The sequence below is a fragment of the Aotus nancymaae genome, unplaced genomic scaffold (assembly GCF_030222135.1).
Source record: "Aotus nancymaae isolate 86718 unplaced genomic scaffold, 86718_ANA_hifiasm-v0.15.2.pri h1tg000043l, whole genome shotgun sequence".
NCBI classification, from domain to species: domain Eukaryota; kingdom Metazoa; phylum Chordata; class Mammalia; order Primates; family Aotidae; genus Aotus; species Aotus nancymaae.
In genome coordinates, this window is record NW_026988457.1 from 6569995 (window position 1) to 6597677 (window position 27683).

The 27683-nt window shown below is 40.7% G+C and overlaps 1 long non-coding RNA gene across 3 annotated transcripts in view; it reads right to left on the bottom strand.

The window, feature by feature from the left end:
• LOC105726204 (uncharacterized) overlaps positions 1-27683 on the bottom strand; it is a 78804-nt gene that overhangs the window by 39018 nt on the left and 12103 nt on the right. For 2 of the 3 annotated variants that reach the window (XR_001109467.2, XR_001109465.2), the window contains 2 exons: positions 27417-27480; positions 22355-22508 (listed from right to left, as the gene is read on the bottom strand). This is a non-coding gene — a long non-coding RNA (uncharacterized LOC105726204). The remainder of the gene's footprint in view (positions 1-22354; positions 22509-27416; positions 27481-27683) is intronic. The other variant, XR_001109466.2, reaches the window with a different exon arrangement.

Genomic DNA, 27683 nt, shown 5'->3' on the forward strand with positions numbered 1-27683 from the left:
AAGGACCCTACAGCCATTCTGGAGACTTTCCCAAATATTTGAAGCCAAATAAACTGAAATGGTTTGGACTTGCCTGCGATTGTCCAGTGCCTCAATCGTATCATAAAAGCCAGCAGTTTCATAACTCATCTACTCACTCACTCACCCATGGGGTTTCTAGTAATTCCTTCTAGTGACAGAGCCACCAGGTCCTTATAGAGGGGATGTTTAAATATAAAGTTTTCATCAGGAACTTCTCTGATTAATGTGTGCAGCAAGCACTTTGTTTCATGAGAAAATGTTTGACTTTTCCTACTGGTGGATAAACAGAGGAGGACAGAGAAATTCCTATGTGATATTTCGGTGTGTGATGAACACCTACAGTGCGGATGAGAATATCTACATCCTGAAAACAAATCTAGAGTTAGCAAAGGGAAGACAAAAGATATCGACAAGGATCCAAAAATTTCACATACACACTGGGTGTCAGATAGAATGATGAAACTATCATGGTAAATCAAATCCACTAAACACAGTTAAATACCACAAACATCAGTGGACTCCTACCTTATAAACAATACTTATTTTAATCAGCCTTTCCAAAAACTTTTAAAGTACCTGCTAGATCACATCAAAGTTCAAACTTTCTGAAATAAGCTAACAGACCCCTAAGAACTGTCTGGAAATCCTTGGAAGATAATTGGAGAATTGAAAGATGTTAAGTTTTTACAAATGTTTGGAATTCTCAAATATCTTACTGATGATAGAAATGTGGACGATGCTTTCTCTTTTTCATATCTTAGAATATAAATGATGATTTTTTTTTTTCTTTTTGAGATGGAGTCACACTCTCTTGCCCAGGCTGGAGTGTAGTGGCACGATCTCAGCTCGCTGCAACCTCTGTCTCCTGGGTTCAAGCAATTCTCCTGCCTCAGACTCCTGAGTAGCTAGGACTATAGGCATGTGCCACCAAGCTTGGCTAATTTTTTTTGTGTATTTTTAGTAGAGATGGGTGTCACCGTGTTAGCCAGGATGGTCTCAATCTCCTGACCCCCTGATCCACCTGCCTCCGCCTCCCAAAGTGCTGGGATTACAGGCGTGAGCCACCACACACAGCCTAGAATGTGCTCTTAATGACAAAAGGGAAAGGTGACCACATTTAATACCAACTATCTAGGGTCCTCTGATTATGCCTACAAAGGAAAATGGCTCAAAGACCTAAATGTTCGAGCAAAAACTATAAAACTGTTAGGAGAAAAATAGGGGGAAATCTTCATGACATAGCTTTGGCAATTACTTCTCGGATGTCTTACCACAAGTGGAGGCAATTAAAAATTTCTCTATTTAAAATTATAGAGACAAAGTAGAATGGGAGTGTGGGGGCTGAAGGATGAGAAAGTGGGGAGTTAGTGTTTAATAGATACAGAGTTTCAATTCTGGAAGATTAAAGAGGTCCTGGGATGAATAGTGGTGACAGTGGCACAACAGTGTGAATGTACTTAATGCTACTGAACTGTATACTTAAAAGTGGTTAAAATGATAAATTTTATGTTTGTTTTAAATAGATAAATTATTACAGTGAACATTTGTTGACTGTATCAAAAGACACTATCAACAGACTGAAAAGGTGCTCCACAGGATAGGAGAAAATATTTGCAAGCAATATATCTGATAAGGGGTTAATATAAAGAATATATAAAGGACTCCTACAACCCAACAGCAAAAAATAAGCAACCAAGTTAAAAACATGGACAAAGGACGTGAATAGAAATTTATCTATAGAAGACATACAAACTTCCAATAAGCACATGAAAAAATGTTCAATATCACTAATAATTAGTGCTATGGTTCGATTCTGTGTCCCCACTCAAATCCCATTTCAAATTGTAATCCCCGTGTGTCAAGGGAGGAACCTGGTGGGAGGCGATTGGATCATGCGGGAGGTTCCCCCATGCTGTTCTCACGATAGTGAATGAGTTCTCATGAGACCCGATGGTTTAAAAATGTGGCACTTCCTCCACTCTCTCCTGCCACTATGTAAGACATGCCTTGCTTCCCCTTTGCCTTCCACCATGATTGTAAGTTTCCTGAGGCCTTTCCAGCCATGCAGAACGATGAGTCAACTAAACCTCTTGTCTTTATAAATTTTACTCAGTCTCAGGTATTCTTTATAGCAGAGTGAAAATGGACTAATACAATTATGGAAATGCATATCAAAACCACAATGATATGCCACCTTATACCTGATTAGATGGTTACTATCACATGCACACAGAGAGAAAATACACATTGGTGAGAATGTAGAGGTATCAGAATCCTTGTGCACTGCTAGTGGGGATGTAAAATGGTGCAGCCACTTTGGAATACAGTATGGCAGTTCCTCAAAAATTTCAATAGTGAATTATCATATGATCCAGCATTCCACTTCTGAGTATATAACCAAAAGAATGAAAAGCAGGAGCTCAAACAAGTACTTTTATACCAATGTTCATAGCAGCATTATTAACAACAGCCAAAAGATGAAAGTAACCCATGTGCATCCACGGAAGAATGTATAGACAAAATGTGGCATATACAAACAAGCAGAATATTATTCAGCCATAGAAACGAAGTACATTCTGACATACACTACAATTGAGACGAACCCTGAGGACACGGTGTTAACAGAAGTTAGTCAGTCACAAAAGGACAAATGCTGTGGCTCCTCCCCTTACGTGAGGTACCTGGAGTAGTCACATATACAGAGACAATGTAGAATGGTGGTTTCCAGGGCTGGCGGATAGGAAAGTAGGGAGTTAGTGTTTAGTGAATACAGAGTTTCAATTCTGGAAGATGAAAAGAAATCCTGGGAATGAATTGTGGTGACAGTGGCACAACAATGAGAATGTACTTAATGCCACCAAACTCTATACTTAAAAGTGGTTAAAATGGTAAATTTTATGTTATGCATATTTTACTACAATTTTTAAAATAATATACACTTTTAATGCTTTTTTTTTAAGAAAAAAGGTAATTGTACATATAATTAATTCTGAAAAACCCACTTTGGCTAGGGACAGTGGCTCACACTTGTAATCCCAGCACTTTGGGAGGCCAAGACAGGCAAATCACTTGAGGTCAAGAGTTCAAGACCAGGCTGGCCAACATGGTGAAACCCCATCTCTACTAAAAATACAAAAATTAGCTGGACATGGTGGCATGCGCCTGTAATTTCAGCTACGAGGGAGGCTGAGGTGGGAGAATCGTTTGAACTCAGGAGGTAGAGGTTGCAGTGAGCCAAGATTGTACCACTGCACTCCATCCTGGGCAATGGTGCGAGACTCTGCCCTAAGGAAAAAAAAACACTTTAACCTTAGTTACATATGTATATTAGAATTAAAGACTTCAAGGACTTGAATTACCCAGAAAATTTACGTTCATCGAACCAGTCTTTTGTGGAGGTGAATAATCTGCTGGGAAATTTTATTCCCATTAAGTAAAAGAGTTTGAACGAGCTTATTGTGGTCATGTTTTGGAGTGTTTTACTCTGATCCATGCTCTGTGACTGTCTTCTTCATCCACAGTTGTCCTTTGCGTCTTGCCCTAATACTACCACCACGGATACCAGGGATAATGTGATTCTGGGTTTTCCTACAGCTGATTGGGACAACAACAGGCACCTGACTCAAGATGGGTCAGTCAGTCAGAGACCTTTGCCAATAAATTTGGAATTGGGAAGAAAACAAAATGATGGCAGGAGAAAACAAAGACAGTGAAGATGTGATAGACAGCTTCTGAAAGGGCTCCCAGTGATCTCTATCCACTGGAGTGGATGCTTCTCCCATCAGTTCAGTGTGGGCTGAACCTAGTGCCTCATTTCTGACAAATAGGAAAGGTAAAAGTGAGGGAATGTCATTTCCATGATTAGGATTCAGGAAGACAGACTTCCATCTTGCTTTTCATCTCTAATCTCTCTCACTCACTTGCTCAACCTGATGGGAACCAGCAGTCATGTTGTGAACTGCCCTAGAAAGAGGCTCATGTTGCAAGGAATTAAGAGAGCTTAACAGTCAATGAATCCAACAATCTTCAAGGAATTGAATACTGCCAACAGTCAGGTGAGTGAGTTTGGCAACACATCCTCCATCAGTGAAGCCTTCAGATGAGACTGCAGCCCTGGCCAACACCTTAATTGCAGCCACAGCCTCAAGTGAGACCTTGAGGAAGAGGCACCAGCTAAGACACACCTAGATTCTTGCTTCCAAAGAGACTGTGAGATGATACAAGTTTGTTGTTTTAAGCCACCAAGTTTTAGTGTCATTTGTTACACAACAATAGGTAACACAGAGAAACAGAGGCAGTGACCCTTTTGGAAATGATGTTTAAAATATATAAACACAGCAGTTGAGGATGACCACACTATGGCATGTAGATGAGGGTGAAGAGAACTGGGTCTTCAAACAAAAAAAGCCTTTAGGAATAGACATGTGAAAAGCAGATACAGAGTGTGAGTCAGAACACAGAGTGGTTCCCAGTGGCTTGCCAGTTCCCCATTCCAGTTCTTCCCAAGGCTGCACTCCTGTCTTTGTGTTCTGTGAAATATCTGGTACTTTATAATAAATTGTCTTTATTTTCTTTATCTCAGTTGGTTTCTATAACTTGCAATCAGAATCCTGAAAACCTAGGATGTACCAAGTTGCACAGCTGTGATTTTTGAAGGCAGCCAGACTCTTAACAATGAATTTGGCAGTTTAAAGAGGCTCTTGGCTTCAGAAGCACCCAGATGTTCTGAGCCACTTAACTTCAGGTCAGAAGAAAGCGAGCCAATTTCAAGAGTATCTAGTTCTCAACCTACTGCTCTAATCAATGATCAACCATGGCAAGATCTATTCCATATTAGGTGGTTTGGATAACATTTGTTCAGAACTTAAGAGATCCCAGCTGAAAGCTGTTTGAAATATACAATATTGCTGTTGACACAGAACAAATTGTTACCCTTTCTTCTAAAAAACACAGTGATATTTTTGGAACTCCCTTATTATGTTACATGATGGAAATACATATCCAGAGGAGGCATATTTTAATTCTTAGAAGCAGCCTAACTACATAAAATGTACTATTCTCTCTTAATCCAGTTAGATCTCTTTGCTGTTTTCTGTTTAAGTCAGGTCACTGCCTAATCACTCGCCATCTTAACAAAATCCAAAGCAGTTTACATCTTACAGGCTTGGCAATAAAACAGAGACTTAAAAGCAATAAACATCTTTGAAACAATTCATCAAGCCCTAAAAAGGTGCCAGAATGAGTTTTGGAATGATGATAAGTCTGAACTTAAAAATCAAAATTTGCTATCAGGCTGGGTCTTAAAATGTCACAAATACATTTTTACAGCTAAGTAATAAACTTTGAAAAATAGCCTAGACGTCCAAGCAAATACAGATGCTCTGCAATGGTTCTTCAGTGCTGTCAGGACACCCCCCTGGGGTCTCTTCATGTGTATATCCACATGCATGTGTGTTATCTGGATTTTTGCCTTTTTTCCACGTTTAACATTCATTCTTATGTTGAAGGAACATGTTTGGCATGATGCAAAACTGTTTATCACTGGAGCTCCCCTACTTCCCCCTGTCCCCAGGCTCCTCAGCCACGGTGAGCACCCCATTTCCCCTTACTGAGAGCTATGTCACAGGCAAGAGGAAATGAGCAAAGTGTCACACATTAGAGTGAGAGAGCGTGTTAAGAGAGGTTGAGTAAGCTTGTTGTGGTCAGGTTTTGGAGTGTTTTTCTCAGGTGCATGTGACACTAACAGCCTTCTTCATCCATAAGGGTACCCTCTTCTTGCCTACTGCTGACTCTGCCATGCTGTTATGCCACGAGTCTGTAACTCCACCGTAGCTGGCTGCAACAACATTAAACATCTGACATAGAAGGCATTCCAACCCATTTTATTTCTTTTTCAGTAGTTTATAAATCGTTATTATTCAATTCATCCTCAAAACAAGTTCTCAGGGCTACAGTTGTCAGTCACTGGTTAGACTTTTCTTCCAGCCGAATTCAGCCTTAAACTATAACTGGTTAGTGTTCTGTCCCTCCAGGCCCCATCTGCCTGCTATGCTTAGTTGATCATATCCATCCATGGGCAGGTCCTTTCTACCTGCCCAGTTGATCAAATTTGCATAGTCACAGTCACTATTAGCAGGCCATGGGAGCCAGGATCTTGGCTGCAATTCTCAACTGGTCTACCACTGACAACTGAATAATAGCATAAGGAGGTATCTCTTGAATAATAGCATGAAGAGTTGTTGTCAGTCTTGACATTTATGATGACAATAAAATTAAGAGCATCTGTATAAGAATATTAAATGAACTATATGTAGTTTGCTAATTTTTTTACTTTGGAGAACATGTGCCTGTGCATATCCTCAGCTCATGAATGTGTATCACCGCCCCCCAACCCCTACAATACCAAATAGGCATTTTCTTCTCCCTCAGCTTGGAGGCCTCTTCCCCTCAGATACTCAGATCACTCCTTCCTCTTTATCAGGTCTCTGCTCAGACATTGCCTCATTGTAGAGGCTTTCCTTCACTGTCCTCTATCAAATAGCAATCCTTACCCCTCTGCCACATACTCTGTCTTTCTTATCCTGCTTTATCCCTCTCTATGCTTCTATAACACATTATTGTTCATCTTCCTTCACTAGGACCTAAGAATTATGAGAGCACAAACTGCTGTGTGGCCAGAGCTTGGAACACAACCTAACATTCAGGAGGGTCTCAATAAACATTGGTGGTAGGAATACATATCATCATTATATATGTATTTATATATATATAAATTCTTATATATATAAATGATTGTATGTATTCCTATATATTTATACATACATACAATCTTTATTTCTCTCTTTCTCTCTTTCTTGTTTTTGACGGTGTCTCACTCTGTCACCCAGGCTGGAGTGCAGTGGTACAATGTCGGCTCACTGCAACCTCCCAGGCTTAAGCCATCCTCCCACCTCAGACTCCCAAGTAGCGGGGACCATAGATGTGTGCCATCAGGCCCAGTTAGGTTTCTGTCTTTTTGGTGAAGACAGGGTTTTACTATGTTTCTCAGGCTGGTCTCCAGCTCCTGAGCTCAAGCTATCCATCTGCCTCTGCCTTCCGAAGTACTGGGATTACAGGCGTGAGCCACCTTGCCTGGCCTATTTTGTCCTTTTCCAAAAGTTGTAAGATAGCTCTGAGCCAGGAAAACCAGAGGAAGTTCATTTGCTTTGTTCCCATGTCTTCCTTTTACCCAAATAACCTTCAGAGATGGGATTCAAGTACATTTTGGCTTAAATAAGCATTGAGGAATTGGCATGGGGACTTAATCGCTATGTGGGATATTGTTTCCGTGGGAAATATGTTCCAACTTCCAAATGACTGACTCACAGATGCTGCCCTCCAAAAGTTTCTATATATTTGGTGTGTATATATATAATTTTGATATATATATATACACACACACACACATACACATCAAAATTATATATATATATAAAATTTGTTTTTTGGTATATATATGTATGCATACCAAAAAAACAAAATTTCGGTAAATCATGGTTCTAAGGCCTGATGAAGCTTAGTTGGCACAAAAGCTGTCTTACTTTGGCTACTTGGGATCTTTCTCTACCACATCAGCTCATCTTTTTGCCATATTCTTGTGCCTGTCACATTGATCTATATCAAGTTGCTCCCTTGTATTATATCCGATTTACTGATTCGCAGAAAATTCTCACTGTCTGCAACTACTCAAAGCATTCATTGCACATCAAGTTTTGATCAACTCTATACCTCTAATTATCTCCATCACGGTTAGCTTCTGTGCAGCTCTCTGCAGAGTTAGAATAAAAAATGCTCTCCTTTCTCAAGTGTACTCCACACAAGTGGTGGAAGAAAAGTCTAAAGTGGCTTCCTTCTAGGTTCTGCTATGTAGAACGTGGGTTTAGGCATCACCCAGACCCCAGACCCACATACTTGCCTTGGTGTTGCTTAAAGCCATGGCGCTTGGTTGCTGCTACTACTTCTGCTACAAATCCAGGGCTCTGATTTCTTCCCTTTTGTTGCTTGGGTGCTTCCTCTTCCACCCAGGCCATGCAAACACCCTAGCGCTTCCCTGTCTCTGCTCAGTGCGTACATGAGAAGTGTGTAACTGAGAAGTGGAGGGTACCAAAAACCGCACAGACAAATTTTAATCAATACGAGATGAAAGCCGGTAAAATAATTCTTCTTCCTTTTTCCCTCTGGAGAGATGACTGAAAGACACAGCAGCATCATGCATCCTCTCCAAAGCTTCCCAGGACACCAGGCAGCCCTTTAATCATGAAGTGCAGCCGTTTGGAGACCCTCCTATTTGCTCACCCTCCTTCCCTGCCTCACTCCACCTCTTTCTCACTCCTCTTTCCTGGGATTCACGCCTCAATAACATGTTGGTACAAACGCCTTATTTCAGGCTCCATTTCTAGAGAATTCAGGCTAAGATTTTATATATATATATATATATATAAAATAATATATATATAAAACTATATATTGTTTTATATATATATTATTTTATATATAAAAACAAAAATAATATACATAAATATATAAAAATATAATATATATAATATATAAACAAAATAATATATAAACCATATATATATAAACCATATATATATGGTTTATATATATAATTTTATTTCTTCTAAAAGCTCAGTGTGTGTATATAAATATATATATTTATTTATATAAATAGAAATATTTATATAAATATTTTATACAAATATATATTTTATTTATATAAATATATTTATATAAATATATAAATATTTATATAAATAAAAAATATATATATTTGTATACACACACACTGAGCTTTTAGAAGAAATAAAATAACTTTCAGAAAAAAACAAAAATATAAGATAAAATAAAAGCAAAGACAAAACAATAAAACAAAACAGTAATTAAAATTGTTCCTTTGCCTAAAAGTTGTTATTGCTTTTATTTCCTATGTCATACAAGAGGAAATTTTTCCTAAGCAGAGTGGCTTGATTTTGCTGGATAATGATTTTGATCCCACTAATATGTAGGTTTTAAATGTGCTTTAGAATACACAATGTGTATTCATATACTTTGTTTCATCTCATCAATAATTAGGAGGACAGGCACTGCTGGACGTGTTAAAGAGTGAGTTCAGTTCCTACTCCCATACTGGCTAAGAATCCTTTGAAGATAAAGCACTCCTCACCTAAGAATGAAATAATAATGATGGTAATTTCAGTCTGTGTGATAGAGAAGGCAGAGATTTGTGGTCCAACAAAGTACTGTGGGCGCCTTAAAACAGATTACATTGACAGTATTTTGGCTTAAGCGTATTTCTAGCTCTAATAAAGTTAATTCACATTGCTGTGGGTTCTCTATAATTATATTATTCAGATTTGTTTTTATGAAATATAAATACCCATGATGTTAGTAAAATAGTTTTTCTTAAAAGCCAACTTAGAAATTTGAGTATAAACAGCATATATAGTGCCACCAAGTCAAAAGAGGTAAAACAGTGTGCTTAACAAAGTAGAGTCTAGGTATGATCCCAAGCATACCTGGGCTTTGTGCCTGGCAGGGCAGAAACCTTCCAGATTTGAATTCTGAATAGTTAGTTGCGAATTCCTATACAAATCAGTACTGGGGCCGGAAACCTTTGGAGAGCAGCATCTGTGAGTCAGTCATTTGGAAGTTGGAACATATTTCCCACGGAAACAATATCCCACATAGCGATTAAGTCCCCATGCCAATTCCTCAATGCTTATTTAAGCCAAAATGTACTTGAATCCCATCTCTGAAGGTTATTTGGGTAAAAGGAAGACATGGGAACAAAGCAAATGAACTTCCTCTGGTTTTCCTGGCTCAGAGCTATCTTACAACTTTTGGAAAAGGACAAAATAGGCCAGGCAAGGTGGCTCACGCCTGTAATCCCAGTACTTCGGAAGGCAGAGGCAGATGGATAGCTTGAGCTCAGGAGCTGGAGACCAGCCTGAGAAACATAGTAAAACCCTGTCTTTACCAAAAAGACAGAAACTTAACTGGGCATAATGGCACACATCTATGGTCCCCGCTACTTGGGAGTCTGAGGTGGGAGGATGGCTTAAGCCTGGGAGGTTGCAGTGAGTCGACATTGTATCTCTGCACTCCAGCCTGGGTGACAGAGTGAGACACTGTCAAAAACAAGAGAGAAAGAGAAAAAGAAAGAAAGAAAGAAAGAAAAGGAAGGAAGGAAGGGAGGGAGGGAGAGAGAAAGGAAAGAAGAAAGAAGAACAAGAAAGAAGGAAAGGGAAAGAAAGAGAAAAAAAGAAAGAAAAGAAAAGAAAGAGGAAGGAAGGAAGGAAAGACAAATTTGGCTTCAGCCTCATCTCACCTTCCTCCCTTCAGCTCTTTCCTACTTTTCAGATTTCCTCTTGAAGACCTACCTTTCAAAGCAGGGAGCCCGCACTTACTCCACACCCACCACCCACTGCTCCATCAGGGCCTGCCCTGAGGTCTTTCTGTGATCACAGGACCTTCCCCTGCTCAAAGCTGCCCCTCACAGATGCTCAGGATGGGCACCATCTGCCCAACTACTTCACATGAGTGTGGGACTACCCCATCACACACCATCACCCTGCCAGGAGCTTAGACCGTTGAAACAGGTTGGTTTTGCACAGAACGTTGTTAACATAAGAGAATTTGTCAACATATTACATAACCTGAGAAAGTATCCGAGAGCCTGACACCCCTAAGACCGGACCATATTGTAGATATATTGTACTGCAGTGATGTAGAGATTTCCAAACACCGAGAGACAGAGATCAATAAGAGTCTTTCTTTCAGCTCCTAATTCCCTATCAAATGGCAGACTGTTTAGGACAGATTTGTTTTCCAGGACTCTGTCTTCTGTATCAACTTCCCTGAGATGACTCTACGCTCCATGATTTCTTTACTTCTGAAATTACACGACTTTTTTAAAAGAAACAAAGTTTGGGTGTGTTTTCTCTGCCTCCTACGGTTGTTCCAGGGCCTCTGCTGGAAGGAAGAGAAGACAGAGCAGGCCTGGACAGCAGTTGTCACCTGGACACGTGGATGACTGTTCACTGGGGACCGATTATTGAATATATAAAATAAAAATCTGGCTAACTGAGTATGACTTCTGTTTTAGACAAAAATATGAACTTCTTTATTTACCAAAATGTTTGTCATGAAAAACGCCAGACCTTTTGCATGAAATGCAAAGATGACTGTTCAGTCCTTCTCTAAGTCAGCACAATGAACAACGACCTTTGCTTCTGGAATGTAGGTGCCTCCCAGTCCTGTTGACTGCCATCTCCTGCTTCCCCACCTCTAGGACCTACAGCAGTGCTCTGAGGACAAAAGGTGTTCAAAAGGTGGTCCTATTAAAAGTCAGTTTACCAAAACTCCTACTTTCTCCTCTAAAAGCTACTAAATATATCCAAAGGTGGAAAGAAACTGCAGGTAACCAATGATGAGACCTTCCCCCACCGCCCCCCCCACCGCCCTTAAGCTTGGTCATGGAAAGGAAGAGAAACAGAACCAAGCACCATGCCTCTAGCCCACCAGCTGTTCAACCTGGCAGTCCTTGGACCAAAACCAATTGTGAATCAAAACCCAGCATGTTTCTAACTCCCACCACGGATGAGGTAGAGAATGTCAGCTGGGAGCAGGTGGGAAGGGTCAAATCCCGGCATTGTCATCGGAGCCTGTTACTCCAACGAGCCTGTTAGAATACTGCAATCCAGCATCTTAGAAGGCTGCAAATCCCTACATAAACGGAAGGGACAAAAAAGAATACAAGGGACCATATGGGGCAAAGAACTCGCCGCCCCCCCCCCCCCCGCCACTCCCCCGCCCGGATCAGCAGTTCAGGATGGGCCTGAGAGCACTCTGGGTGCCTGCAGAATAGACTGTGCTTGGCAGTCAGGGAGCACCCTGAAGGAGGACTGAGCTGCTGAGGCACAAGACAGACCCAGGAGACAGCAGGCAAGGCCCTAGAGAGGAGGCCACCAAGTCACCAGGAGCCCTCAGTGTTGAATCAGCAACTGCATTTCCTTAGAACATTCCAGAAGTATCCTTCTCTCTAAGATGAAAGACACCACCCACCCACCTCCACACTCTCCCCAAGTCTCAAGCCTCTCTCTGTTATTTGTGTGGGTGATAAACTCAGCATAAAATGAAAGTACTGTTATTAGATGTGCATTGGGCAGTCATGTTCCTGCCTTGTCCTTCTTTCATTATTTATGAAAGATGAGAAGAGCTCCAACCTGTCTCTCTGAGAGAAGAAGGGTAAGATAAGAGGTGGGAGATCTCAAACAAAAGCCTGGTCTGCCACAGCCATGCAGCGGCAAGATGCTCCAAGAGGAAAGTGGAACCCAGGACTCTAGACTACATCAGCATCACCGCTCATCTGCAGCTCTCCTATCAGCCCTGTGATTGTTAATATTGTCAACTTGGTTGGATCGAAGGATGCAAAGTATAATTCCTCAGTGTTTCTGTGAGGGTGTTGCCAAAGGAGATTAACATTTGAGTCAGTGGACTGGGAGAGGCAGACCCACCTTCAATCTGGATGGGCACCATCTAATCAGCTGCCAGCATGGCCAGAACAAAGCAGGCAGAAGATGGAAGAGCAGATGCACTGAGTCTTCTGGCCTTCCTCTTTCTTTTCGTGCTGTATTCTTCTTGCTCTTGAACATCAGACTCCAAAGTCTTGAGCTTTGGACTCTTGGACTTACACTAGTGGTTTGCCAGAAGCTCTCGGGCCTTCAGCCACAGACTGAAGGCTGCACTGTCAGCTTCCCTACTTTTGAGTCCCTACTTTTGGGACTTGGACTGGCTTCCTTGCTCCTCAGCTTGCAGACGGCCTATTGTGGGACCTTACCTTGTGACCGTGTGAGTCAATCTTCCTTAATAAGCTCCCCTTCATATAAACATCTACCCTATTATTCTGTCCTTCTACAAAACCCTGACTAATATGAGTCCCAACCCTGGAATTTGTTTTACAAAGGAGATATCTTTCCTTAGAGTCTTCTCCTGACTGGTTATTGGTCTAGTGTGGATATCTGCCTTCTTGTGTTTCTGATACATGATCAAATGATTGGGATAAATAGTGCTTATCTATTTTTATTGATGAGGAATCTCACGCATAAGAAAATAAACTTGATAAAGTCAAGCCAGGAAAAGCACAGAATTTGGCATTTGCTCCTAAAGAAGGGTCTCATGAAGTAGCTTTAAACAAAACTTTGCTTCATTCAAGATCCCACCTTCTCTAGAAAATACCTGTTGGAGAAATTAAGTATCACTTATCCCACGAGTTTCAGCATGATTCATTCAGCAAACATTACTGGGTGCCTGTTATGTGCAGGGCTCTGTACCGGGCATGGGTAGATAGTGAGTAAAACTAGACACGGTCTTTGCCTCCCAATTCTAAGAAAATGCCTCCTGATTGGTAAGAACCTGGGGATCTCTCTTCCCTTGGACCCTGGAAGGGAATATGATATTCCTGATAAAGACATTGTGTTTCCTATGAGATGCTTCATAATTTGCTCAGGAGAGGAGCTCAAATTTACACTAGAAGAGAAACTGTGAGGTCTCCAGTGAGTTTGGGGTAAGTGTGAAATGGATAATTGCCAGTTGGTCTGTGGGAAGATCAATTGCATACAAAGCACCAAACAGAAATTCTGGAGTCAACTGACATCTGCACCTTATTCCTCCTCCCAGTAACATCACCATGCAAGTGGCTGTGACACTTTGTATGCTCCATTTGCTTTTGGTGATTTTACTGAAGGTGAATGAGCTTGAGGAGCCATCTGAAGGAAGAAGGAAATCTGTCCTTCTGAGCTAGTCTTTTAGATGGCTGCACTGAGCAGTGCAGATTGACATGGTCAAAGCTGTTGGGCTCAACTGCAGCTACGGGTTCTGCTGTTGCCTGGTCTATTCACTCACCCCATCTAGGCTTTAATTTCCAGAGCCTTTAGCAACACGTTTTTCAACAAAATGCAGATGACTTCACTTTCCTTTGCCTTGAGCTTTATATAACCTAATAATGTGCACTGAGTAATACTACTGCACGCCAATAAAAAGCAGTCGGCAAACATCCCAGAATATCACGTCACTTTGACTTGGATCGTAATCACCTATTAACCTTCTTATTGAAATCTCAGTTTTGTGAAAACTTGTATTCTAGAACCCTGTTCAAAGCTACAGAGTTGACCTGAATACCCTCAACAGTGCTTTCTATATTTTATATTTGGCTTTCAATAGCTGAAAATGCCATAGCTTCACTTCAGGTTGGTTTTAGAGTTGTTTAACTGCTCTCCTTTCCTCTAACGCCTAACTCATTATCTTGAAAGCCTTAGAAGAGTTAAATCATAAAGGCTGATTATTCAGGGCACCTTAAATGGTCAGAGTACAGAGCTTTCAGCAAAACCTTGGGGATTTTTCCAGTAGCAGCCAGCCATAGCTGTACAAACACATCGTAATGAAACTTGACTGTGTCACGCTTTCAAACAAGTATATGAAGGTATAGAACTGAAAAACGTGAGATTCTCTGTCCCTGGGGCTCTTGGAAAAAGGCTTCTTTTCTTTTTCTGCCTATATGTTGTCAGGAAACTGGAGTCAAAAGCACAAAATGACATAGTTTGTCTCTGGGCATGCCTAGCCCAGTGCACTGTTGCCTTGTTACAAGATCCTATGACTTTTTCCATTCCCTTATGACAAGGGGCCCTTACCTTCATTGTAGTACATCCCTCTATTGAGTTATAAAGTGTAATGTTCGAAATCATTTCTGCTGGGTGCAGTGGCTCATGCCTATAATTCCAGCGCTTTCAGAGGCCAAGGCAGGAGGATCTCTTGAACCTAAGAGTTAGACACCAGCCTGGGCTATATGTGAGACCCCACCTCTACTAAATAAATAAAGAAATAAAAATTAGCTGGGTGGGGCAGCACAGGCCTGTGGTCCCCGCTTCTCAGGAGGCTGAGGTGGGAGGATTGCTTGAGCCTGGGAAGTCAAGGCTGCTGTGAGCCGTGATCACTCCACTGTACCCCAGCCTGAGTGACAGAGCAAGACCCTGTCTGAAAAAAACGTCAAAACAAACCACTTTATGAAATAATACAGACATTTTATTTTTCTATGAGACACTTATTTCTGCTGATTCTAAAAGATCATTTGAAACAGGTTTGCCCTGCTCTGGAGTTTACCTCTTCACATCCATGTTTCCCGTACCGAACCAAAATTCTCTTTCTTTTCTTTGAAGAACAAGTTTTTTGACACACGGTTTTCTTTCAAGCTTCTCATTTTTATTCAGTTACTACTTTCATTTGTTTATTCATTCTTTCAATAAGTGTTTGCTGAGGGTCTGCTAGAAGCCAGAAACCATTCTTGGGCCAAAGATATGGTAGTGAAAAAGACAGACAAGATCCCTATTCTCAAACAGTTTACAGACTAGGGGATAATAACAGCTCGAATCATCAAGTGCTAAAGACCTTACACTCATTACTTCCTTTAATTCTCACATAGTCTTATGAGAGAAGCATTAATATCCTTATTTTACAGGTGAGAAAAGTGAAGCTCTAAACAGCATACCCAAAGGACCCCAGCAATCAGGATAAAATCTGCAACTGAATTTGGACCCACTCACTGTTGCTAGTTATCAAGATCTAAGCAGGGGACCAGGTGCTGCCTGCACCCCACCATCCAAAACTCCTGTTCACACGTGGGCCTCTCCCCTTTCCTTTGGCATTACCATCACATGTCTCAATTGCCTTTCTTCATTGTCTCAGAGTCTCCCCAGTAATTCCCTTTTACGCAGAACAGTGACTATATCTATATTCATGATTACTTTCAACACATGATTACCAAATGGGAAAACATCTGTAACATAACAGGTTTCCTTCCTCTCTTAATTGTGGGGCCAGCAATCAGAGGAACTTTAATATTTAATATCTAAGCAAAATACTTAGTGATTACAAAGTGATGCTCCACTTTTGATGTAAAATCAGAGTTAAAGTGAACTCTAAGTAAATGCCTGACACAGAGGCAGGCCAGAGGCTAGAAGAAAGAACACATCTAAACTCATTAGAGCTGACCTATATAACCAACTTGGGTCTCAGCTCTGGTTTTTGCTTTGCTTTTGGTTCATGAATTATACACGAAATTTAACTCAAGAAGATAAACGAGGCTTTTCATTTTCAATATCCCTCCACACCCCCATGACACAGATAAGCTGATAAATAGGCTGCTAATTTTATTAACATTTTGCAATGTATGATTCAGTGTTCTTCACTGTAAAAACCAAGCTTCCTTACTTTGAATATTTACCTTCTTGCCTCACTGTGCTTCGCCTCCAGTAAGAGATGGAGTACCGCCAATATTGTTCTCCCTGTGATAGGTGACAGATTTCAGGATTTATCAGAGTATATCACTAAGTGATCTTTTATACATTAAAATGAAATACCAGGACTGCCTAACAGATGACAGCTTGAAACTAAGGGGGAACAATTTCTATTTGTAATAAATTATCATAAGAATCCCTGCCCATGAATATTTATAGAGGGTCACTAAGAGTAGCTTGACTTTACCAAACCTGTTTTAAAAGGAGCCACCCCTCAAAATTTGATAGCATTTGTTTTTTGCTGGTGTCATCACTGTTTATGGAAGGAAGATTTTGAGATGTCTCGTTAGGCCCTGGAGGATTTGCTCTGCACAGCAGAACAGAGTAGAGCCAAAAAAGTGACCGCTCCCCGCAAAACAATGTCAAGTCAAGTGATGATGACCCCTAGGTTTGCTGGGTGAGGGAAGCTAGACCAGGCACTGACAAGGCAGCTTCAGATAAAGAGTTGAACTAAAAGTATAAATAATGCTGTGCTTTAAGAACACGTTTTCACATGCTGCTGGCGTGCTTTACATGTTTGTGCATAGTCCTGATGGCTTTACCACTAGGAAACTTATTTACATTTTACTAGGTATCGGGGACCTGGTTCAGAATACTAATTTTCTACCTAACTAGCTAGGTGATCTTTGGCCAAGAAGTTGACTTGAGTATGCTTCCTACCACTTCCCAGAGAGCGCTGTTTTAAGGATAAGGTACAATGTTACACAGTGTTTGGACCATGGAGGTGCTGGTTTGTAGCTTTTTTCTTTACTTACAATTTACTATTGTTGTTGTTATTGCCACTCCCACTTATTTTGAGGGTTAAAGTCTTTTATATTATTTTTTTCCAAAGAAAGGTTATATTTCCCTGACCCATCTGGCATTAGGCTTGGCCATGTGACTTCTTTGAGCCAATGAAATGTAACTGAAAGTGATGTGTGTCCCTTTAGAGTAGAAGCTCTGAGGTCATGCCGCGGTGCTGCCATGACTCTTTCTGCTACCACAAACCAGCATATCCGAGATGGGAGGTTCTTTTGATCTGAATACCGGAATGAAGGGTACACACAGAACAGAGCCATGGTTGACCTACACCTGACATGGAAAACAAGTTAGAACAAAAACCTGTATTGTAAGTCACTAAGAGTTGTTTGTAACTGCAGCAGAACCAAGGATAGCTTGGTTCTGATATACCTAATACATACTTCTGCAGGCTAGATAGCACTTCAGTTATCAGGTATTGGGGTGGAGGAGAATTCCCAGGGAAGAGAACAGCAGAATAAAAGTATAAACATAGAAAAATTGAAGTTATTTTCAGGAAATGCTGAGCAACTGTTTGATCAGGCAGAGGGTTCATGAGGAAGGAGTGGGAAGCAAAATTATGACTTGACTGTGTTAATGCTAAGGCAGGGAAGGGGCAAAGACTTCCTGGGAAGCGATTCTGTGTCCTTGACTCACCTGAACTGCATTCATTCCAAGTTCTAGTTAAACAAGAGAATCGAACGCCTTGGCTAAAGAGCAAGGATTAGAAGATCTAGTCAAGATGATGGCCCAAGCCCCTATGTTTTACTCCCTCTTTTCCTCCAAATTCCACTAAAATGTCAGCAGTAAAGAAGTACAAGAGGCTGGGCAGGGTGGATCACACCTGTAACCCAGCGCCTTGGGAGACCCAGGTGGGTGGATCACTTGAGCTCAGGAGTTGGAGACCAGTCTGCGCAATATGGTGAAACCCCATCTCTATCAAGAATACAATAATTAGCAGAGCATGGTGGCATGCACCTGTGGTCCCAGCTACTCCCAGCTACTTGGGAGGCTGAGGTGGGAGGATCACTTGAGCCTAAGAGGCAGAGGTTGCAGTGAGCTGAGACTGAAGCATTGTACTCCAGCCTGGGTGACAGGATGAGACTTGGTCTCAAAAAAAAAAAAAAAGAAAGAAAGAAAGAAAAGAAAAAGAAAAGAGGAGTATAACAAAGCATGAAAAAAGTCTTCACTCAGCATCAGAAGTAGTAGCCACTCTCCCTGGTCAGCTCAGCATATTTTTGAAGCTACAAACTGGTGAGTGAGGATGGCAGGGGGCAGCCAGGCAGGAGTATAGGAGTAACTGAAGGTCTGCCTCTGAAACAATATCCCACCCCCACCCCTGCTTTCTCAAGCCTCTAATGGCAGTGAAATTTATCAACAGGACAAGACTGGGAACTGATCTATAAAAAAGGTTATTATCAATCAAGGAAGGGTGGGGGTTGCTAAGACCCTTTTCATTTTCGGTGAATATGTAAATACAATTAGTGCTCTGTATCCCCAGGTTGCACATCTGTGGCTTCAACCAACCCTGACGAAAAATATTTGAAAAAAATGGATGGTTTCATCTTTACTGAACATAAAAAAAGTCCTTTTTCTTGCCATTATCCCCTCAACAATACAGTCTAACAACAATTTACGAAGCATTTACATTGTATATGGTATTATAATAATTTAGAGATGATTAAGAGTATAAGGGAAGATTTGCATAGGTTATAAGCAAATACGATACCATTTTTTATCAGGTACTTGAGTATCCATGGATTTTTGGAAACCCAGGGAGGTACTGGAACTAAACCCCAGGGATATCAAAGGATAACTACACCGGAAACTTTAACAGTGTGAAAGTAATGAAACTGCTATCAGGAGGAATGAATGGAACCATAATTTCCTCTCCTAAGTGGTATCTGCAGATACTGTCTAAAGTTGACAGATTAAGACAGGTTGGAGTATGCTATACAGATGTACACAGATAACCAAAATAAGAGCCAAACTTTATCGCACAACTAAGAAAAAGTGAGAAGTGGAAATGAAATGAAGAGAAGATTAAGTATGCTGAATTCCTCATCTTTCATAATAAGAAGTTATGGAATATATTTACATTTTTTAAAGTACAAGAAGTATTGCTGTAATCATATAATTTAGATATATGGAGGTAGCCACTAGAAGACTAAAACCAGATAAGATTAAAAACGGTGGCTTCTGGAGAATAAAGCTTGAGTGGAGTAAGGGACTGTAGAAGTTGAGAGAAAATATTTTTATTTTATTGTATCCTATTCCGTTTGAATTTTTTTAATAGTTAAATATTTACTGTTGAAATTTGAGAACAGGAAGAATGAGCATTTGAATTTCACTTCCATGCCCACATGACAGCATTATTCATGAGGTCTTTGTTGACCCCAAGAGTTCTTAAGAAAATCACATGTGATAGACTGGACAGGAAAAATGTGGCACATATACACCATGGAATATTATGCAGCCATTAAAAACGAGGAGTTCACATCCTTCGTAGGGACATGGATGAACCTGGAAAACATCATTCTCAGCAAACTGACACAAGAACACAAAATCAAACACCACATGTTCTCACTCATAGGCGGGTGTTGAACAAGGAGAACACATGGACACAGGGAGGGGAGCACTATACACGGGGGTCTGTTGGGGGGAGGGGGGATAGCGGGGGGGTGGGGAGTTGGGGAGGGATAGCATGGGGAGAAATGCCAGATATAGGTGAAGGGGAGGGAGGCAGCAAATCATACTGCCACGTATGCACCTATGCAACAACCTTGCATGTTTTTCACATGTACCCCAAAACCTAAAATGCAATAAAAAAAAAAAAAAAAAGAAAATTACAAGTATCACGGGTCTACTATGGATTTCCAACCCAGCCTTCTTTCTCATGCTATGGCTCAGCCCCAGCAGATACTTTTGGTTCCCTTGCCTGACAGAGTTTTCTTCCCTTAGAAATAAAGAAGTGTTTTTGTTTTTTTTTCTACTGCCAAGTCCTAGGCTTGGGCATCCGCACGTCAATTTAATTAGCAGTATCTAGTTTTATCGTTTCCAGGAGCAATCGGGTCCAACAGCATCACATGAGCTCCAGGTATTTTGGTCCAGTTCAAAAGAGTCTGAAGAAGAACATGGCAGCTATTCAGTGTTAAACATGTAGCTGCATATAAAAATTACTATAGATTTTTAAAAAATGTTATCGGGTTAATTTAAATATCCTTATTGCTTTAATTTTCCTTAGCCTGTTTTACTGTACACTGAAATTTGCACGAGAAGGCTATGAGGAAAGATTTAAATGAAGTTATTTTTCTAGTAAGATTTCAAGGAGGCAGATGTTTTCCCCAAGGAGCTGTTCAAACAACAGAACATGAAGAAGAACATCACGAGAGCCAGAAAGAGAGTCCATCTTCAGCTATCAAATTTTTGCATCATTTTCAAGCTGGCTTATTGTCTATTTGAATTTCCAATATATCATTTTTGAATCAGTAAAATTAACCTTTGTCCAGTGATAAGTTTTCCACTGAAGAGATCTGGAACACTCTAAATGTTTACTCTGAAAATTCTCTGGAGAATATTATAGTTTTAAAAAATGTTAATTTATACAGATAGGAGCTACTCAATTAGGCTTATGCTCAGAACAGTCTTCTCTGACAAGAGCTGCCTACCATCTGTGAAGTCAACTATTTCCATTTCCAGTGATCCCAAGTTCATCATTGTAGCTGCTGAGATTGAAATTCTGAGTCAATCACAGATATCATCTGTTCTGTTCCTCCTGTCCGCCTCTGGTGTTCACTTAGGTCATGATTTTTTTTTTCTTTTCTAATCAACAGATTTCAAACAAACACCCAGAAAGGATGTGTAAACAATTTTATTTTCATGGCGGGTGGCTTTGCGACAACCACTAGCTCATTCTGGTGGTCCAGAAGGCTGCTCATTTTTATTCTCTAGAAAGAACCCGGTGGCAGTTGGAATAGAAAATTAGCACCTCAGGGAGGACTGAGCGAGGATCTCATTTTCTTTATCCTTCTCTGGATCAGAGGTCACTTAAGCAGACCTGCAGAGATTCACCGCCTCAATTCTAGAATATCTGACCTTATGAGAGTTCAGAGATCCCATAGCCTCTCGTGGTTAGTTACCGCTGCAGTTAACAATTCCCTCAGAACTGCCTAATCTAGGGTTTTAAGAATGTTCCTCAACAAACTCGAAGACTTCATCACCCTAGCTAAATCTCTCTAGTGGCTCTTTGAAGCCCTTCTTAATATCTTTGGCAGGTAAACCTGGCATCTGAGTTGAAGTCCTCCTTTCTGTGAGATTCATTCACCATGCTCTGTGGCACAGAACTTTGTGGAAGGACTAAAGAAGTCATTTGGTCCAGTCTCCTGACTTTAAATAGGTCGGGTCAAGATTTGCTTCAAAAGAGATCTCTTTCAGGAAGCCTACCCAGAACTGCACAAAACTGGACCAATGCCTTTCTTTTTCACCTGAAGTCCCAATGCCTTCCTTTGTCCTGGTATTTACATCCCAGCTGTAACATCTACCTCCTTATCTGACTCTTCAAGCAATCTTTAAGTTCTTTGAAATCAGAAGTTTCACAGTCTTCTTTGTACCCGTGTTGTGTGCTCGGCTCATTGCAACTGTCAGTAAATATGCAATGAATGATTTGTACAAGTGAGACACCTCAGCCCCAAATGATTTAGATGATTTCTAAGTCCTAGAACAAACGTAGTGTCATGAGCAGGAATTGTCTGAAAGGGGCCCTGGATCATTGGGACAGGATAGCTACCAGAGAAAGGAACTATAGCTGATTCAGCTTCCCATAGGATCCATGGCTTCCTCATCAGCCCTTCGGCAGCTGGGATTTCCAGATAACTCCTACGTATAGTTTGTATCCCCCAATCCGGATAACCTGGTACCAAACTGCCTGTGAATCTCCCCATGAGGGCTCATGCTTAAAGGAGAAAATAAACAAAATAAAACAGGGCTCTTAGAACAGTCGATAATTATTCATCCTATTTGGGACACATATACTAAAAAAGTATTCATCATGTATCTGAAGTTCAAATTTAACGGAGGATCCTGTGTTTTATGTGGCAACCCAGCCTACACCCTCCCACACACACAGCACACACATATACGCACACGAATGGAAACAGCTGCCTTCCTACCTTATCCTTGAACAACGGAGACCACAGGGTGTCCTCCCTTCAGGCACAGGTGGACCACGCTGCAGAGCATGTAGACCCTGACGCGCCTCTCAGGAAACAAGATGATCCTTCCCTTCTTTTACTGGTCCTTGGCTTGGGTAAGTTTCCCCTTGTCCTAAAAAACCAATTATTTAATCAGTATCGTGTGTTGTGGTGGAATTCATCAGATGGCTGGCACAGGACAAATGATGAACCAGGCAAAACCTACTTTCTACAACAAAACTACGCATGTGATATTTCTAACGCTGCAAGTTCTTCCTGGCAAATGTTTTCCTACATATCTTAGCCTCTCATTAATTCTGCTTAATACCCCCTGCCTGAAAGATGCCCTGACCTGTGTAGGCTAAAATGCCTATGCTCATTAGCACCACACACCTGAGAGGCTGAGTATCATAGTAACGAAGCATGAGGGCTTAGGATCAGAGAGACCTAGACTCCAGTCTTTGCTCCACCAGTTGCTAGTCACATGAACCTCTGAACTCATTGCCTTCTCTGTAGAATGGGCATCCTAAAAGCTCCCGCTTCATAGACCATGAGAAAATGGGAAGAGCTAGGTCACAGTAACATGGGCGTGTGGTACGCCTTCGTTGATACTGGTACTGTTCATCATTATCAGAGCTGGTCAGCCTCTGTCTTGACCCTATACTCTTTGAGTACTTGTCCTTTTTGAGGACACTGTCCCTGGACGCAGGTTGCTTCTCAAACTTCAGCTTGTTTGCTTTTGATGATGATGCCCATTCCCTGCTGGAAGGTCACACTTAAGTAACTTGACTCCATCATCCCTTCTTTTTAGGCATAGCTTGCATTGTTTCTTTGGTACACTAAACGTTTCCTTTCTTATCACTTCTCCTGCCTCGGTTTGTTTGCTCCCTGCCTAGCACCATGCCAATGAGCAGCAAATCCAAAATGTTTGATTAGTATCATCATCTTCACCATAAAATCAACACATTTCATGAGAGGAATACCTTTTCTTTTTCCTTTTAACATTTTTACTTCTTTTTAAAATTATGAAAGCAAGAATGTATTCATTGAAACCAGTCAAATAATTCAAGGATATATAAAGAAAAATTTTCTCTTCATCCCCCCCATTTGCTTCCATCCCACCCTCAACCTGAGGTATCCAGTGTTAATAACACGTATCTTTCCCTGTCTTTCTATGGCTCACACAAATATACACACACACACACACATCTGTAAACATATACTCAAACAGACATGGCTTCACTCCTGCTTTTGTTCTTGCTTATTCTCTTGCTTTTATTAAAAATATATCATACTAGTTATATTATTGTATAGCTTTATTTTCTTATATGATGCTGCATAGATATTATTTTAATAGTTGAATAATAATCACAGAATGGATGTACTATATACATTCACCCTCTCATTATTGACAGACATTAAGATTGTCACCAATTGCTATTCCAGTATTCACAATGCTGCAGTAGATAGCAATGCACATACATCTTTTATGCCCTGGGACTCTGCTGTGTATAGTGTATGTCCCCAGAAGCAAGGCTGCAGGTGAAAGGGTCTGTGTAATAGGGCAGGATTTGCCAGGAAGCTAACGAAGCTGGAGCTTTAAAGCCCTGGTTACACAAGCCCTTTAAAGGGTCCTAGACTTCATTTTATATCTGTAATTTTGCATTAATTTTCTTAAAGAAGCATTAATGAAGCTAATAAAATTTAAGCTTTGAGCCCCTGTGAAACCTAGAATCTCCCTGAGTATATGTGTATTTAGTTTTAAAAGATACTGTCAAATTATTGTCCTAAAATGTGGTAGAAATTTATGCTTTTACTAGCAAGACAGGGGACAGCCCAGGGGCCCCCATCCTTCACAGCATTGGCTGTCACTGCATTTCTGCCTTCCTGCCAATTTGATGGGTAAACATATGGTATCTTATTCATTTATGTATATTTTATTTATTTCTGTAAGTTTAATCATTTGCCATATGTTTATTGACCATTTATATTTCTTCCATGAATTGCATCACCATGCAATTTTTCTCTTCAGTTTATAGAAGCTTTTTATGTTTTGGTTCATTCATTCAACAAATATCGAGCATCTACTACATTCAGGGCACTTCTGTGGGCTGGGGAATAGAGCAGTGAACATAATCCTTGATTACATGAGGTTTTCTTCCCAACTGAGGGAGACACTCTAAAATCAAATCAACAAGAACAAGAGGAATATGTCAAAGTGATACAGAGAAAATAAAGCAGGGAAAAGGGACAGCCCAGGCGGGAAAGAGCTGCTCTTCTGTGTAGGTTTCCCAGAGCAGGTCTCACTGAGAACATGTTTGGGTCAAGCCAAGAATCTGTGGGAAGATCATCCCAAGAGGGGAGTCGTCGAGGGCAAGGAGCCCTGAGGTGGCAGCAGGCTTGGCCAGGAGGCCAGTGGACCCAGGCAGATGTGCGGCAGGGAGGGAGGTGAGGTCAGGAAGTAGCTGCCCCCCAGGTTCTGCTGGGCTGTGTCACAGGAACGATGCAGCTGTTAGCTGAGCGAAATTATGAGCAGGTGACGTTTCCATCCAAAGAGTGACATGATTTCATTTACAAAGATCTCTCTGCTGCTGGGTAGGAAATAGATTGGATATACTTTTATCTGCCATATCTATATCTGTTTCAAATGCATTCCCCGGTCTATTGTGTGTCCTTTGAATTCATGGTGGTTTCTATCAAGTATTAAAAACTAAAGACATTATGTCATTAAATGTCTTTTGAGTTTTTCCTCATCGTGCTTAGAAAAGACTTTCTAAAATCAAAGTGTTAGAAAAATCTGAATAGTCTTTAATACTTTTGAATATCTTTTCCATCATTTAAGTTACAGATACAAGTGTTAGAAATCCAGAATCTAATCTGACATCGCAAAGTATGATCCTTTTTCTCCACCTCAGATGGTTTAGAGTCACGTTTAAGTACACATTTAATTCTTTCCATTTGTCTGGTTAATTGTTTGGACCCTCCGGGATGCAAAACTATTTTATTTGCCAGAAAAGGAAGATAAAGAGTAAGAAATTCTTGATCTGTCCACTTCATTCTGCTTCCATACACATTGAATGACAGGGATTAATCACAATGAAATCTTGCATATAAGAATAAGAATGTGTTCCATTTCAAGACAAATATATAATGATATATCAAAACTCATGCTTTTTAAGAGATTAAATTGTCTATTTGTACTGTTATAAGTAGGTTAAAAATAACATTAATATCTGGGAAAACAGGAAGGAAAAGCTTTTTTAATCACATGAGTAACAACAGTAAAAATTCCTCAGCTTTCGGTCCCGTAGTTACTACTCTCTGAATGATGTAGATAAGGTTGATTGTATTGGCAGTATTAAAATGAGTACTTCAATATGAACCTGAAATTTTCTTATAAATATTGATGGTACAGAATTACAATCATAAAAAATACAATTATAAAATTTATCATTCTTATTTACTCATTCAAATAATGTAAGAATATCAGAAATTGGGCAACTCCTATTGTTTTAATTTTCACTGACCTACCTTTTTACCTTTAATACACACACATATACACACGACTGTGCTAAAATTTTGGTGGTAGGACTTAAGAAAATTTCAACCTGACCCAATTCCTCTATTCACGAAGGCAGAGTCTACATCAGAATAGATAAAGCAGGATGTAACTATGGTCAATGTCCTTAGCAAGAGAAGGGAACAATGGCCTGGATAATAAAGCATGTAATGCCCTCAATTGTGTCAGGTTGAATGGAGATGACAGCTGTCAGAATGAAATAGGTGAGTGGGTAGGACGGGTGCCAGCCCTGTGGTCCTTGCTCTGGGCTGAATATCCTCCTCTTGAATGGCTTTTGGACATGTCCAAGTTTAAATTTCTACACTGTTGCTCTTTCTGTTTCATTTTCTTTTCAACTCTGTCTTCCACATACCCTGCACAGAGAGAGAGAGAGAGAGAGAGAGAGAGAGAGAGAGAGAGAGAGTTGCCCCCTGCCGTTCCCAAAAACTTTTGATTGTCTGCTAAAGGGACATCATAACCTCACACCACGCAAGGGTGTCCTATTAGGGGAAAGGCAGGGTGAACTGTAGCTTTTGCTCTTATAAAAAGTATGCATGAAAAATTATGGGGAAAAGATGATTACATTTCCTTCCAATCCCAGTTTACAAGGAAAACTGTGAAAAAATGGTTAGGGCCAGAGGTTGTCTAAATGCACACAGACATAGTCTTGCCTTCTGGGACTGTGGACTGCATTTGAGTTCACTGTCTATTACTGCCTACCCTGGAACCCCTCAAGTGTTTCTGGGGTTAAGACCTGAGGCCACTTAGATCCACTTTTCCCCCTTGTCATGGCTGCAGAACTCAGTCTGCTTTTCTTTTCACTTTTTAACTGACACTGGGCACCACTAAATACACACACACACACACATACACACACACCAGGTTATGTGAAGAGCTAAAGTTTCTGCAGCTTCCTCTCTCTTTACAGTGTCAAAGATGAGCACAGGAGCCCTTTCTGTTTCCAAACTTTTACTCTGATCACTTTGGAAAAACAAATCATTGAGAAATCCATAATGCCACAGACTTGTACAAAATGTTTATCGTCTTAGTCCCCAGGCTGTCGATCCTATCTCTGTTTCGTAGCAAGACCCGGAAGGCCAGGTCAATTCCATCTAAATAGTTCTCTCTTTCCAATGTAGCCTTCTTTTAGGTAAAGGTATCCCTGCTTCCAAGATTTTCTCCCAAGAGCTTCCTTTATTTTTTTTAGGTCAAATAACACCCATGCAGGAAACAAACTTTTGGATGTCTTATACTTTCCTTGTTCTAACTTGGCAAGGAGAAAGGGCCACCAGATTACATTATGGTATAATTTTTTAAAAATTTTTCTTTGATAGCTGCATATTCTGGAGAAAAGAGAAAAATCACCTTGGGAAATTCAGGATTGTCCTGAGAGAAGGCACATTCCTAAGCATGTTCTTTGTTCATAATTGGAGCCAGGAAACTACCTCAACCGGGTAAAGGAGACTTGAAGGTAACACTCACAGTTTCTGATGTGTTCAGACCATGGGAGTAGAGTTGGGCAGGGAGCTCAGGCTTTTTGGCACAGCTGCAAGCAGACAAAAAGGGTGATTTGCCTCCAAGATCATCCTAAGGGAGGTACCCCTTACCCAAGGGAGGAGCCATCTCCAGGGGAGGTTGGAAGTTATTGAGGCTGATATGTTGGGGAGTGGTTAGATCCATAGTCTAACCACTTGAGGCTGGTTTAGAATAGAAAGCTTCCTCCCCATCCCACCACCCATCTATTTATGT